This window comes from Glycine max, chromosome 20 (genome assembly GCF_000004515.6).
Source record: "Glycine max cultivar Williams 82 chromosome 20, Glycine_max_v4.0, whole genome shotgun sequence".
In the NCBI taxonomy this organism is placed as follows: domain Eukaryota; kingdom Viridiplantae; phylum Streptophyta; class Magnoliopsida; order Fabales; family Fabaceae; genus Glycine; species Glycine max.
This window is the reverse complement of record NC_038256.2, coordinates 9,081,642-9,097,534: the sequence shown is the minus strand read 5'-3', so window position 1 is coordinate 9,097,534 and position 15,893 is coordinate 9,081,642. Positions and strand designations below refer to the sequence as shown.

The window sequence follows — 15,893 nt, the reverse complement described above, 5'->3', positions numbered from 1 at the left end:
TAGTTCTATCATAGTTTTAAAATATAAATTTAAATGATTAAAAAATAAAAATCAATTTATGACACTTAAAAAATATCATAAAATATCAATTTATCATGTTAGACACTACAAAAATAATTTGTGAAAATTAAAAAAAAAAGGAACTAAAAAGAAACATACACCTCCAATTCAAATACTAAAACAATAATTAAATCTTATTTTAAACTAATTTTGATACCAAGAATCAATTTTCATACTTATTTCAAGAGTCGTTGAAACCAAATTGTCAAAATTTATTATGTGAAACACTAAAAAAACAATTTATCAAAATTTAAAGACTAAAAAATATCCTCCCTAAATTCAGGGGCTAAAAAATAATTAAGCCAATATTTTCTTATTAAAAAAGACTTTGTAGTTGTAAAAAAAAGAAGTCCCTCTCCTTATACAAATTTTGTATAATAGATAATTTGTGTCTTATACAAGTTCGGTAAAAAAGGGCATAATTTGTTCGGTAAAAAAGGACATAATTTGTGTCTTATACAATTTTTGTATAATAGATAACAAAGAAGTCCCTTTCCTTACAAAAGTCTCTCCTTCTGGGAAAAGCTTTTGTCCTATTATCAGGATCACATAAAGGTGTTTACACCAATTTCAAAGACCCTTGCTTGACAAATGAGGGTATTCAAAGCTCAATCTATAAAGGATTTTATTCAAGGGAAGAAGCAGAAAAAGCCTTTGAATTAAATACCACAAGAAGGCCCTTGAGCTAGAAACCACAACTATAATCATAAATGTTGACCAATCCAAAACCTCCCCCAAAACCTACAGAGAATCAGCCCAAATCTCCCCAGACCAACAAACAGCTTGAACTAGACAATTTTAAGAAAATACAAAAATTATTGTTTAGGGTACACAACAACCAAGCCTAGATTCCTGGCCTATACATAGGTGTGCATGCCTATTTTAATAAAAAAATTGTATGCACCAACAAAACTCCGTTCTGTGTAGATAAAATAAATTGTATGTGTAAAATAAAATTTATTTTCAGGAAAGCCAGACTAGACCTAGACCAATTCAAGTTTCTCAGATACGAAGACTTGGCAATCTCCACAAAAAGTCTTCTGGACTATGAATGTCTAGAATCAATCCTGATCCCTCCCTCGGACAAATTTGAAGGGTTTAGCCTTTCTATAAATAAAGCTATAAATCTAATACATACATAAATGATGGATTATATGTTACGAATGACTCGAGGGGTCTGCAATTAGCAAAGGAACAACAGGAGGAGAGTGAAGTTAGGCCCAAGAGGAGGAAGAAGATACCCATTTACTTGGAAGACTACGTACGAAATGGATAGTAGTCATGCATGGCGCATAAAGCTTGAACCAATTATGTTAGGATCTGTAGAATATTCTAGATGCTGTTAGGATATTCGATGTAAGAGAACTAATTCTGTTAGGAATGTTGGATCTGATTCTCAGTTCTTATAAAAGCTTTGTAATAATTCGTTGAAGGCAATGAAAAAGTTCACTAGTTTCATCTCTCTCTCTCTCTCTCTCTCTCTCTACGTTCTGGAGGCTTCTTGGTCCTCGAATACCAAGAGTAACATTGGTGCTTTCATTGCACAACAATGGCGGACGTGACTCGTTCCAAGGTGTCCGCAGATCGCCTCGAAGACGCAATCGCGAAACTTACAGCGTCTCAACTCGCCATGAATATGAAAATTGACGATCTTCTTCAGCGTATGTCGCAACTTGAAGCAAACCAACAACCACTGCAAACGCCACCATCTTCTTCGGTAGGACAGACGCCGCCGGTGTACAATCCAATGCATCGTATGAAACTCGATGTTCCAAGGTTCGACGGCTTCGATCCAACTGGTTGGACCTTCAAGATCACGCAATTTTTTGAGTATCATTCCACGCCGGATTAGGAACGCTTGACAATTGCTTTGTTCTACATGGAAGGGCTAGCGCTCGCATGGTTCTAGTGGATGCACCGTAACGCGTAGCTTTCTTCATGGTCACCGTTTCTCCATGCTTTGCACTCTCATTTTGCTTCATCCACATATGAGGATCCTACAAGTTTGTTGTGCAAGCTTCAACAACGTTCGTCGATAAGCACTTATCTAACAAAATTTGAGTCCCTGGCAAATTGCATAGTAGGAATACCAGCTCAGTTTATGATGAGTTGCTTTATCTTGGGGTTGAGTCCCGCCATTCGCCAGGAGGTGCAAGTTCTACAACCAGTCTTCTTGGCTCAAGCAGTGGCGTATGCACGCTTATAGGAGGAGAAACTCCTCGATGCACGTAGGTCACCCACGCAGCATTTTCAATCGGCCACCGTTACAACCACGGCCACGTGATCAACCTCAGTCAACCCCACACCACCATTGTTGCCTACTCCTCAAAGAACCTCAACTCCTTCCATTCCTTTTAAGTGTCTCACATCGGAAGAGCTTGCGATTCGCCGCGAGAAAAGGTTATGTTTTCACTGTGATGAGAAGTTTTCTCGAGGTCACAAGTGTTCACCCTTGTTATTTCTTTTGGTAGGAGAGGATGAAGAACTCACATCAGAGGCGGCCACACCATGATCTCCACCTCCAACTTTGGATTTACTCCTTGAACCTCCTCCGGCACATCTCAGCTTGCATGCCTTGTCTGGCCACTCAGCACCTGAAACTTTACGTATAAAGGGACTCATTGATGAGCTTCACGTCAGCATCTTGATTGATGGAGGTAGTACACATAACTTCCTCCATCACTGTGTCATAACAACGTTAGGCCTCTCACCGTAGGAGATAGCTCCGCTTAGAGTCACGGTGGGTAACGGAGACGAGATTCATTGTCATCAATTTTGTAGGGCCATTGCAGTACACATTCAAAGGCACTCCTTCACTGTTGACTTCCACATCCTACCCTTGTGTGGTGTTGATGTCGTGCTAGGGGTGCAATGGCTGAAAACGCTGGGACCAGTACTCACGGATTATACTTCATTGAACATGAAGTTCATTGCAGGGGGTAAGCTAGTCGAGTTGCATGGTGACCGTGAGAAAGACATGGAACTTGTTTCCCCATCCCAATTACGTTGTCTGCTTCATACGAATCCCTCCAGCACTTTCTTTCATATTCACATGGAAACTTGCCCTCAATCGTCTCCCACGACACAAGTATTACCAGAAATCACCTCCTTAATCACCAAATATTCTTCATTATTCCAACCACCCACTTCCCTACCACCATCACGACCGACAGACCACTCCATTACCCTTCTACCAAACACAACCCCAGTGAATGTAAAACCTTATAGGTATCCCTACTATCAGAAACAAGAGATCGAAGATCAGGTGACTGCCATGCTTGTGAAAGGTTTCATTCAACCAAGTTCAAACCTGCTTTCTTCGCCGGTTTTGTTAGTAAAAAAGAAGGATGGAGCATGGAGATTCTGTGTAGATTATCGGGCTTTTAATGCAATCACAGTGCGAGACCGCTTTCCGATTCCCACGATGGTTGAGCTGCTAGATGAATTTGGAGGGGCACGTTGGTTCTCTAAGCTAGATTTGATGCAGGGATACCATCAAATATTGATGCGCGGGGTTGATATTAGTAAGACTACGTTTCAAACTCATCACAGGCATTATGAGTTTCGAGTAATGTCTTTCGGCCTGTGCAATGCGCCCTCTTCCTTCCAAGCTACGATGAATAAACTATTTCAACCACATTTACGCAAATATATCATCATTTTCTTTGATGATATTCTGATATATAGCAAAATGATAGTTGATCATCTCTTTCACTTAAAAAGCACTTTCCAGATTCTGGTAGTAGGTCAATTCTTGTTAAAGCTTTCTTAATGTATGTTTGCGCAACGATAGTTGGAATATTTAGGTCATGTTATGGCGGGTGAGGGAGTACGACCAGTACCAGAAAAGGTTCAGGCTATTCAGACGTGGCCAACTCTGCGTTCGCCTCGGGCTCTAAGAGGTTTTCTCGGCCTCGCCGGGTTTTACCGGCAGTTTATCAGAGGGTATGCAGATCTAGCACCACCTCTTACCAAGCTCTTATGCAATGCTCAGTTTTAGTGGTCTCCCAAAGCTAACGAGGCCTTTCAGAACCTCAAGGACGCTATCACGGCAACCCCTGTTCTCGCCTTACCTAATTTCAAAGTTCCCTTTGTTGTGGAGACGAACGCGTCGGGGTCCGGCATGGGGGCAGTGTTGACGCGGGGAGGCCACCCCATCTCCTTCTTTAGCAAATAGTTTTGCCCCAAGTTAATGGATTCGTCAACATATGTTTGTGAGCTAGCAGCCATCACCGCCGCCGTCAAGAAGTGGTGGCAGTACCTACTAGGGCACCACTTCACCATCCTAACTGATCATCGAAGCTTGAGAGAACTCATTAACCAGGCGGTGCAGACACCGGAACAACACTGATCGAGGTCGTACCCGAATCAAATAAACATTAAAAATGCAGTATCTAGGAAGTGATCCTAGGTCGTCTCCCAACAAGCAATGGTCAACCAACGTTCATAATAGATAGTGATAAAATAGTAACAAATTGAGGGGGGTTGTTTGTTTTTGTAATTTAAACAACGAGCAAATTTTAATTAGAAAATAACAGAATTAAAACATGTTGTTTCCCCTTGATTCACAAGCAAGTCTCTTATCCTAGGTTACGAGGATTTATCCCTAACCAGTTCAACCACTTAATCCAACCCTAAATTAAATTACTAAGCGAAAATTAACATAAGGCTGTCATTATGTGATTAAGAAATACATACACCAATTAATCATGAACGAAACTGATCGTTAAGCATGAACGTAAATTAAGCGCAGAGACAATTAATCAAGCACTAAGCATGCATGGATTAATAGCAACAAATATAGAGTAATTGGTGAAGAGGAAAAACTGATCAGAATTCAATAGTAATAACAAAACCTCAAAGAGAGTTGTGCTTGATCCTCAAGAGAAAACAACGCTGAAGACTTAGTCTTTCATTAATCAACAGAAAACGAAATTGTAGATTGAAGCATAAACGAAATTGCAGAAAACGAATTTTATTCTACGTGAACAGTGTGCATGAACAGTAAAAACTGGAATTCTAAAACCCTAGAATTATTCTGCTCTCAAAAACTCCCTAAACTACAACCCTGGTGCTGTTATATAGGTCCTCAGCCCCAATGCTTACAAATCTATTTTAAGTCAAAGCCCATATACGAAATAAAATAAAATCTTGACAAGATAAGATAAGATTGGATGAAATAAAATCTGGACGAAATAAAATCTAGATGAAATAAAATCTGGATAAGATAAGATTTGATAAAATAAAATTGTCTACTTTCTTCAAGTCCAAGCCCAATTCCGGATTCAAGCTCAATTGTTTATAATTCTCCTAAAATTAAATTAAAAACACAAAATTAGTCAAGTAGGCCCAAATGATAAAACTGCATAATTAATTTGACAATTTAGGCTAATCAGTAATTAAAATGGTGACAAAAAAGGTTAAGAAATAGGAGAAAATAATGACACATCAAATCCCCCCACTCTTAGCCTTTTTTCACTCTTGGGAAAAATCAAAAAGCAAAGCAAGGAACAAATCCATAGACATTAAAGAGAAAAAAAAAACACAAAAAACAATTACATATTTCTCAATGAATCTCAAGGAATGAAAGGAATGGGCAATATCCAACATGTAGAGAGTTAAAGAATCAAGACAATCATGAAAATCATCCAAGCATCTCAAACATGGCAAGATAGTCAATCAGCTCAAGAATGAAAAGTGATAAAGCCTCATAAGATATGCACTTTATCTCTCAAGTGTCTAGACTACTGTTTACTCTCAGAGCACCCATGAAAACAAACACCACATAGACTTGGCAAGACTCTAAAATTGATAACCACACCACAAACACATGCATATGAGAATCAAAAGGTCTTTTAAGGTTGTAATGGGGCCAAGGGCAAGGTAGAGGAAAGTATGGGATAAGTAGCTAAAACCCAAAGGAATAGAGGAGTAATGGGGAATAAGTGAGAACTAAGAAAAAGTAGTAAACCCCAAAACCAAAATTAAAAATTAAGCATAAAAAGTAAACCCAAAACAAAGTCAACCAAGTTCTCAAACCAGTCCAAGTCTTCAAACCAAGACCTCATGTATTCAACTTCATTCTTTTTCTATTTTTTTTAACGTGAACAGTAACAATTGAAAGCAATTGAAAAATAAAGCAACAATTAGGCAATATATGTATATACATCAAGCATAGCCAAAATACATCATCAAGCATGGTCAACAAAAACATATCATCCAATGAAACATACCCCCCCACACTTATTCCCAAAACAATTTCAAAGCTCCAAAATTCCTTAAGGGTAGGGTGAGATCATGGTTTTTCACTTAAGACTTGTAATGAGCTTCAAAGCAAAGAAAGGGGAACATATGCTCAAAGGGGCTATCAAAGGAATTAATTCAAGGTAGGCTCATTTGGCTAGAGGCTTATAAGAACAAAATGCCTAAATCATCTCCCAACATGCATGTGAAGCAAGAAGTATCAACAAGAGTCAAGCCAAGGCTATTACGCAAGCAATCAATGGGGCAAAACACACCGAATAAAATAGATGATGATGGCTCAAATTCTCACCAAGGGTAAATCTATCACTTACAATTTGAACTTTCAAAACTAACTTGACATGCAGAGAAAAACAAGGATTTCAATTCACAAAATGCCAAGAAACTCCTATTTCAAAAACAATTACCCATTACCTGTACATAACCAATAATTCAAAGAGAAACATGCAATGTTGTACACAAAACATAAAACCAAAATAACAAAATTAACCTAGAAACTTAAAAAAATTGAACTAGAAAACCCAACAAAATTAATCTAGAATACCCAACAAAATTAACAAAATTAAAGAACAATCTCCCCCGCCCCCCACACTTAAACCACACATTATCCTCAATGTAGCACAATCACAAGATCAAGAGCAATCAAAACAATCAATAAAATTGGACAACTGCAATAAAAGTAAAGAAGGAGACAAAAAAAAAGAAGAAAACTCCCTAAGTCATGGCGAAAGAGAAGTAGGGTGAAGTAAGGAGGTCTCCTCCACCACTACATCCACTAAGGAGGGATTTGTGAGGAATGGTTTCAGCTGGTGTCCATTGACCTTGAAGCTTTTATCTGTGGATTCACTTTTGATCTCAACTGTAACATAAGGAAAAACATTAGTCACCACAAAAGGACCAATCCACTTTGACCTCAACTTACCACTCATGAGTCTGAGCCTAGAGTTATACAATAAAACTTTCTGTCCAACCATGAAGTCCTTCTTAGCTATCAAGCTGTCATGGAACTTCTTGGTCTTCTCCTTGTCGAATTTGGAATTCTCATAGGCTTCTAAACGGATCTCATCTTGCTCACTTAGTTGCAACTTCCTTTCCTCTCCAGCTTGATCAATAGAGAAGTTGCAAGTCTTTACAGCCAAGTAGGCTTTGTGCTCTATCTCTACAGGAAGATGGCATGCCTTGCCAAAGACAACCCGATAAGGCAACATTCCTATGGGTGCTTTGTAGGCAGTCCTATACGCCCAAAGAGTATCATCCAGCCTGGTGCTCCAATCCTTTTTGTTCGGCTGCACAATCTTCTCTAAGATCCTTTTTATCTCCCTGTTTGAAATCTCAGCCTGCCCATTAGTTTGGGGGTGGTAAGGTGTGGAAATTCTGTGCACAACCCCATACTTTTTGAGCAAGGCATACATGAATCTGTTACAAAAATGGGTACCTTGATCACTAACGATGGCTCTAGGGACTCCAAACCTGCAAAACAGATTAGGTCTAACAAAATCCACAACAACCTTAGCATTGTTAGTTCTGGTGGGTTTGGCTTCCACCCATTTTGAAACATAATCAACAACAAGGAGAATATAAAAAAAACAAAAGAGACAAGGAAAGGCCCCATAAAATCTATACCCCAAACATCAAAAACCTCATAGAATAACATGGGTTGTTGAGGCATTTGCTGTCTCCATGAAAGTGAGCCGCCTGCTCTCTGACAAGGCTCACAAGTGCTACAGATTCTCCATGCATCCTTGAAGATTGTGGGCCAATAAAAACCGCAATCAAGCACCTTGTGAGCTGTCCTCTGTATGCCAAGATGGCCACCTGGTGTGGAAGAATGACAGAATTGTAGGACTGAGTCAATCTCATGGTCTGGAATGCATCTCCTAATAACTTGGTCACTGCATAACTTCCACAAATAGGGGTCATCCCAAATATAATGGTTAGCATCGCTCTTAATTTTATCATTTTGAGCTTTAGATGCTAAGGGAGGAAAAATAGAAGCAACCAAATAATTCACAATATTAGCAAACCAGGGAGTGGGGAAGGAATCAGAAATACTATACAGAATGTACAAATGGTCATCCAGAAAATCATCCCGAATGGGTGAGTCCTTAGACACACGCTCAATCCTACTCAGATGGTCAGCCACGAGGTTTTGTGCACCACTCTGATCACGGGTCTCCAAATTAAACTCTTGGAGCCAAAGTATCCACCTGATCAATCTAGGCTTTGATTCAGCCTTCTTCAACAGGTACTTCAGAGTTGCATGGTCAATATAAACAATAACACGAGTACCAAGTAAATATGAATGAAATTTCTCAAGAGTAAAAACTATCGCTAATAGCTCATTCTCTGTGGTAGTGTAATTTGCTTGAGCAGCATCCAAAGTTTTGGAAGTGTAGTAGATCACCCGAGGCAGCTTATCAATCTTTTGAGCAAGGACAACCCCCAATGCGTAATTGGATGCATCACACATTAGCTCAAATGGGGCTATCCAATCAGGTGTCTGAATGATAGGGGTGATAGTCACCGCACGCTTGAGGCAATCAAAATCCTCTTTGCATCAGTCATCAAAATCAAACTCCACCTGCTTTTGCAGCATATTGGATAGTGGAAGGGCCACTTTGCTAAAATCCTTGATAAAGCGCCTATAAAACCCTGCATGACCAAGAAAAGAACGAACCTATCGCATGCAAGAGGGGTAAGGAAATTGTGAAATAACATCTTTTTTTGCAGGGTCTACCTCTATGCCCCTACTGGAAATGATATGCCCTAAAACTATACCTTGTTCTACCATGAAGTGGCATTTTTCAAAATTCAGCACAAGGTTAGTTTCAATGCATCTACTAAGAACTCTATCCAGACTATCCAAACATGTATCAAAAGAGGATCCATAAACAGTAAAATCATCCATAAACACCTCTATGCAACTCTCTAAAAATTCACTGAAAATGCTAAGCATACACCGCTGGAAGGTACCAGGGGCGTTGCATAGGCCAAAGGGCATCCTCCTATAGGCAAAAGTGCCAAAGGGACAGGTGAATGTGGTCTTTTCTTGATCCTCAGGAGCAATATGAATTTGTAAATAACCAGAAAAACCATCAAGAAAACAGTAATGAGATTTACCTGCCAAGCGCTCAAGCATTTAGTCAATGAATGACAGGGGAAAATGATCTTTTCTGGTTACCTGGTTCAACCTCCTATAATCAATGCAGACTCGCCAGTTGTTCTGCATTCTTGTGGGGATAAGCTCATCCCTCTCATTCTTGAACTCTTAGGCATGTCTTTTTAGGAACCACTTGGACTGGACTCACCCACTGGCTGTCAAAAATGGGGTAGATGATTGCAGCTTGTAAGAGCTTGGTCACTTCCTTTTTCACCACATCTAGAATGACGGGGTTGAGTCATCGTTGTGGCTACCTCACTGGCTTAGCTCCATCCTCTAAAAGTATCCTATGCATGCAGGTAGATGGGCTAATACTAGGAATGTCTGCTAAAGTCCACCCAATGGCTTTCTTGTGCTTCTTGAGAACTAGCAACAACTTCCCCTCTTGCTCAGCAGCAAGGGAGGCATAGATGATCATTGGAAATTTTTCCTTGTCCTCCAAGTAAGCATATTTGAGGGTTGCTGGTAAGGGCTTCAACTCTGGTGTGGGTGGTGGCTGAACAATGGGAGGAACCAGGGTAGGAGAAGAAGAAGGTTCCTCAGCCTGTACCTGATAAAGCAAATCAGAAGTATATGTACTTCCTGCCACATGGTTAGTGCATTCTGACTCTAAAAAATCAACATCAAGAGGTACAACACCCAGAAAATCAGAACCAAACTCAAATTCAAATTCATTCTCAGCATAAAAATCAGATATAGGATCAAATTCAAACTCAGATTCAGATTCAATGCATAAGGAATGACAAGTATGCAGATCATATAAAAATGGATGTTTCCTACCATGAAGAACAAAATCAAAATCAAACATATAATCATCAACAATATGATCAATTATCTCAGCACGAAAAACAAAATGATCCTCAGATGGATGTTTCATGGCATCAAGAATGTTAAAATGAACAACAATATCACCAAATTCCATAGACAATGTGCCAGCATAAACATCTATCTTGGTTTGGGCTGTTTCATAAATGGTCTGCCTAAAATAATTGGAACTGAACCATAGGAAAATCCCTCTTCCATATTAAGAACATAAAAATCAACAGGAAAAATAAGGATTGCAAGGGTAAGCAACACTTCTATTTGCCAAATGAATCACCACATCTGTAGATTGCAAGGGTCCAAGAGATAAAGAATTGAAAATGGACAGAGGCATGACACTAACTGATGCTCCTAGATCTAGCATGACATTCTCAAATTTATTGTTCCTAATAATGCAAGGTATATAGAAAGTACTTGGGTCCTTACATTTCTCAGGAATGTGAGGAACAAATTTACCTATCAATGTTGGCACATTTCTACCCATGCTAATCCTTTCATTGCCTTTGAGCTTCCTTTTGTGGGTGCACAACTCCTTTAGAAACTTGGCATATCTTGGAATCTGCTTGATGACATCTAGCATAGGTATGTTCACCTCTACTTTCTTGAAGGTCTCCAAGATCTCCTTTTCTGATTCTTCCATTTTTTTGTTTGGAATTGCTCTAGGTGGGAATGGAAGAGGGATAGGAGGCTGTGGTAAGCCAGAATTACTAGAAGAAGGTCCACCTGCATGAAAATTTTTGTTAGGAGGCATTCTTTTTTGTGCAACTATCTCATCCTCTTTTTTTGGTGTAGAATGAAGCTTGAAAGGTTCAGGTGCAGGTGCTACTACTGGTGGAGGCACTTGAATTTGGTTGCCAGACCTCAAGGTGATGACACTCACATTTTTTGGATTTTGCATAGTTTGTGAAGGCAATTTGTCAGAATTTTGGGACTGAGCTTGGTTCAACTGAGTAGCCATATGCCCCATCTGATTTGTCAGACTTTGAATGGAGGCTCTTGTCTCTTGTTGAAATTGCATATTCTGGATGGTCATTTGCCTCACTAACTCTTCTAAGGAAGGTTGAGGAGGAGCCTTAGTTGCTTGGTGTCTTTGTTGTGACTATTGCTGTATTGGAGGAGGAACATATGGCTTGCTTGGACTAGCAGCATTCTGGAAAGGAGGGACAGGCTGTTGTTGTTATGGAGGACTTGCTCATCTCAGATTTGGATGATTTGTCCAACATGGATTGTATCTGTTGCTTGAAAGATCATAATTATTCTGCTGTTGTTGGTTTTGCTGCTGATGGGGTCTATTATAAATGTTTGCAGCATAAGCTTCAAGTTGCTCATTGACTCCAGATTGCTGCAAAGAAGGACAAAGATCTGTATGGTGATCTGTAGAAGAACATAGACCACAGACTCTTGCAACAGGTGCAGATTTCTGATTCATGGCAAGCTGAGTTACTTGGTTGACCAAGGCATCAAGTTTTCCCTCAAGCTTTTTATTTTCAATAGATGAAGATGAATCTGTGGCCACCTCATGGACTCCTCTAAGGACAATAGCATCATTTCTTGCACTGAATTGTTGGGAGTTGGAAGCCATCTTCTCAATCAAATTCCTAGCCTCAACAGGGGTCATATCACCAAGAGCTCCACCACTGGCAGCATCAATCATACTCCTCTCCATATTGAAGAAGGAGTTGCTCAGAAATCTGGTGGTGAGGACAACTTGCACACAATTTCTTGAATCTTTCCCAGTACTCATACAAGCTCTCTCCACTAAGTTGTCTGATGCTTGAAATGTCTTTTCTGATGGCAGTGGTCCTAGATGTAGGGAATAATTTCTCCAAGAACACCCTCTTAAGGTCATCCCAGCTGGAAATGGACCTAGGAGCAAGGTAGTATAGCCAATCTTTTGCCACTCCCTCCAGAGAATGAGGAAAAACCTTTAAGAATATATGATCTTCTTGGACATCAGGGGGCTTCATGGTGGAACAAACAATATGGAACTCCTTAAGATGCTTATGAGGATCTTCACCTGCAAGACCATGAAACTTAGGCAGCAAATGTATTAGTCCAGTCTTGAGAACATATGGAACACCCTCATCAGGATATTGAATGCATAAGCTTTCATAAGTGAAATCTGGTGCAACCATCTCCGTAAGAGTCCTCTCACAAGGTGGAGGTTGAGCCATATTCTTAGTATGAAAATTAGTAGTTGAATGCTCAAAATCAGAATATTCAGAATCACCAGCAACAGAATACTCAGAATGCTCAAAATGCACAGAATGATCAGGATGCACACTATGCCTAACTAATCTATGAAAGGTTCTATCTATTTCAGGATCAAAGGGTTATAAATCACCTGGATTGCCCCTAGTCATGCACTATATGCAGCTAATAATGAGTTCTCAAACAAGCACCAGGGGAGGGTTAAAACTACAACTATAGTCAAATGATATCCAAATGAGCTGAAATTTTGTGAGCAACACCCTAAAATCATGAAAAGATAGCACAAAAAATTTCAAACAAAAATTCAAAGTCTAACTATGAAAACTACTTAAGCAAAGTTTAGAAAAATAGGACAATAATACTTGAAAAATAAAAAAACTTAGTAAACAGCTGATTTTTTGAGTTTGGGAGACCCCAACCGGTTGCCACAATATGGGAAATTTTTTTCTACTCCAAATGCATACATAATAATAGTCATTCTGATACCCGGAGCAAAAGTTATGGTCGTTTTAAGTTTTGCTAAAAACAAGTTCCCAAAATTTTTTGTCTCTCTCAAATTCAACCACACCAAGTGCTCCTGGTATTTTTCACACAAAATATGGATCAAAAGAAACTACCACACAAAAAATCAGCCAAAAATAACAATTCTAACTATCAAAACAAAAATCGCTAATTAAATTGCAAAATCAGTCACTAATTCCCAATCGCTAATCACTGTTCACAGCAAAACACCAACTGAATCAGTTGCTAAACAGTCACTAAACAAGAGACGCGACCGAAATGCAAAACAGAACGCTACACAAAACAAAACAACTAAACACTATTATGAACCTTTGGCCCACTGCTCCTCGGCAACGGCGCCAAATTTGATCGAGGCCGTACCCGAATCAAATAAACATTAAAAATGCAATATCAAGGAAGTGATCCTAGGTCATCTCCCAATGAGCAATGGTCAACCGACGTTCATAATAGATAGTGATAAAACAGTAACGAATTGGGGGAGGGGGGTTGTTTGTTTTTGTAATTTAAACAGCGAGCAAATTTTAATTAGAAAATAACAGAATTAAAACATGTTGTTTCCCCTTGATTCACAAGCAAGTCTCTTATCCTAGGTTACGAGGATTTATCCCTAACCAGTTCAACCACTTAATCCATCCCTAAATTAAATTACTAAGCGAAAATTAACATACGGCTGTCATTATGTGATTAAGAAACACATACACCAATTAATCATGAACGAAACTGATCATTAAGCATGAACTTAAATTAAGCGCAGAGACAATTAATCAGCAGAAAACGAAATTGTAGATTGAAGCAGGAACGAAATTGCAGAAAACGAATTTTATTCTACGTGAACAGTGTGCATGAACAGTAAAAACTGGAATTCTAAAACCCTAGAATTATTCTCCTCTCAAAAACTCCCTAAACTAAAACCCTAGTGCTGTTATATAGGTCCTCAGCCCCAAAGCTTACAAATCTATTTTAAGTCAAAGCCCATAAACGAAATAAAATAAAATCTGGACAAGATAAGATAAGATTGGATGAAATAAAATCTGGATGAAATAAAATCTAGATGAAATAAAATCTGGATAAGATAAGATTTGATAAAATAAAATTGTTTGTTCTCTTCAAGTCTAAATCCAATTCCAGATTCAAGCCCAATTGCTTATAATTCTCCTGAAATTAAATTAAAAACACAAAATTAGTCAAGTAGGCCCAAATGATAAAATTGCGTAATTAATTTGACAATTAAGGCTAATCAGTGATTAAAATGGTGACAAAAAGGGTTAACAAATAGGAGAAAATAATGACACATCAAGCACTGTTAATTAGCTCGATTGTTGGGTTTTGATTATACAATTCATTGTTGGATCGAGTGGTCTCAGAATAATTAAAAAAGGGGGGTTGAATTAATTATTCCTAAACCTTTACTAATTAAAAAATTACTCTTTTTAAGGATTTTACTAAATTGTTAAGAGAATGAGGAGTAGAAGAGAAACTTAACAGAAAGTAAAAGCGGAAATTAAATGCACAGCGGGAAGTAAAAGAGTACGAAAGAAGGAAACAAGCACACAAGAGTTTTTATACTGGTTCGGCAACAACCCGTGCCTACATCCACTCCCCAAACGATCTGCGGTCCTTGAGATTTCTTTCAACCTTGTAAAAATCCATTTACAAGCAAAGATCCACAAGGGATGTACCCTCCCTTGTTCTCTTTGAACCTAGTGGATGTACCCTCCACTAGAACTGATCCACAAGAGATGTACCCTCTCTTATTCTCAGTCAAACCCAAGTAGATGTACCCTCTACTTGTACCATAAAGGATGTACCCTCCAATGTGTTAAGACAAAGATCTCAGGCTGTTATACTTTTGATACTTTGTGAATGGGGATACAAAAGAATTCTTAGGCGGTTAGTCCTTTGAACACTTTTGTATTAGGGAAAGGGAAGAATCAAAAGAATTCTCAGACTGTGTCATTTTGAATTCTTTGACAAGGGAGAAGGGAGACACAAAAGAATTCAGGCGGTTAGTCCTTTGTTCTTTTGGAAAAGGGAGAAGAGAGACACAAAAAGAATTCAGGCGGTTAGTCCTTGGCGAATTCTTTTTGGCAAAGGGAGAAGGGAATGAAAAAGATGAATAGCACAAGTTTTCAAGGTTTGGAAAACCAGAAAACTTCAGAAAGCTTTTGGTACAAAGAAGAAGAAGAAGTTCAAAGAGATTCAAGGCTTGTAAAGGATTGTATGGAAAAGTAAAGTGTTCAAGATTATTGAAATGCAAAACAAAGCCTTGCTTTTATAGACTCTCCATGTCTGGTCAAGAAGACCATTCAGAAGAGTTATAACTTTTAGAAAAACATAAAACCCATTTGAAAAAGTCAAAACCTTTTTGAAGAGTTACACCTTTTTATTTTTTCAGAAATAGTCACTGGTAATCGATTACCAAATAAGTGTAATCGATTACACAAAGCTTTTGAGTGAAAGGATGTGACTCTTCACATTTAAATTTGAATTTCAACGTTCAAGGGCACTGGTAATCGATTACCAAAACATTGCAATCGATTACAGCCTTTTGAAAATAATTGGAACGTTGTAAATTCAGTTTGAAAACTTTTTCAAACTCATTTTGCTACTGGTAATCGATTACAACAATATGGTAATCGATTACCAGAAAGTAAAAACTCTTTGGTAAAGGTTTTGTCAAAAACTCATGTGTTATTCATAGTTTTGAAAAAACTTTTTAATACTTATCTTGATTGAGTCTTTTCTTCATTCTTGAATCTTGAGTCTTGAATATTCTTGAGATCTTGAATCTTGAATCTTGATTCTTGATTCTAGGCTTTCTTCTTGAGTCTTGAATTCTTCTTGATTCTTGAACTCT

General features: G+C 38.6%; 1 non-coding gene across 1 annotated transcript; it reads left to right on the top strand.

The window, feature by feature from the left end:
• Positions 1 to 11,992: 11,992 nt before the first annotated feature.
• LOC113000811 (small nucleolar RNA R71) lies at positions 11,993 to 12,099 on the top strand. The gene has a single exon (XR_003266132.1). It is a non-coding gene; the product is annotated as a small nucleolar RNA R71 (small nucleolar RNA).
• Positions 12,100 to 15,893: the final 3,794 nt, after the last annotated feature.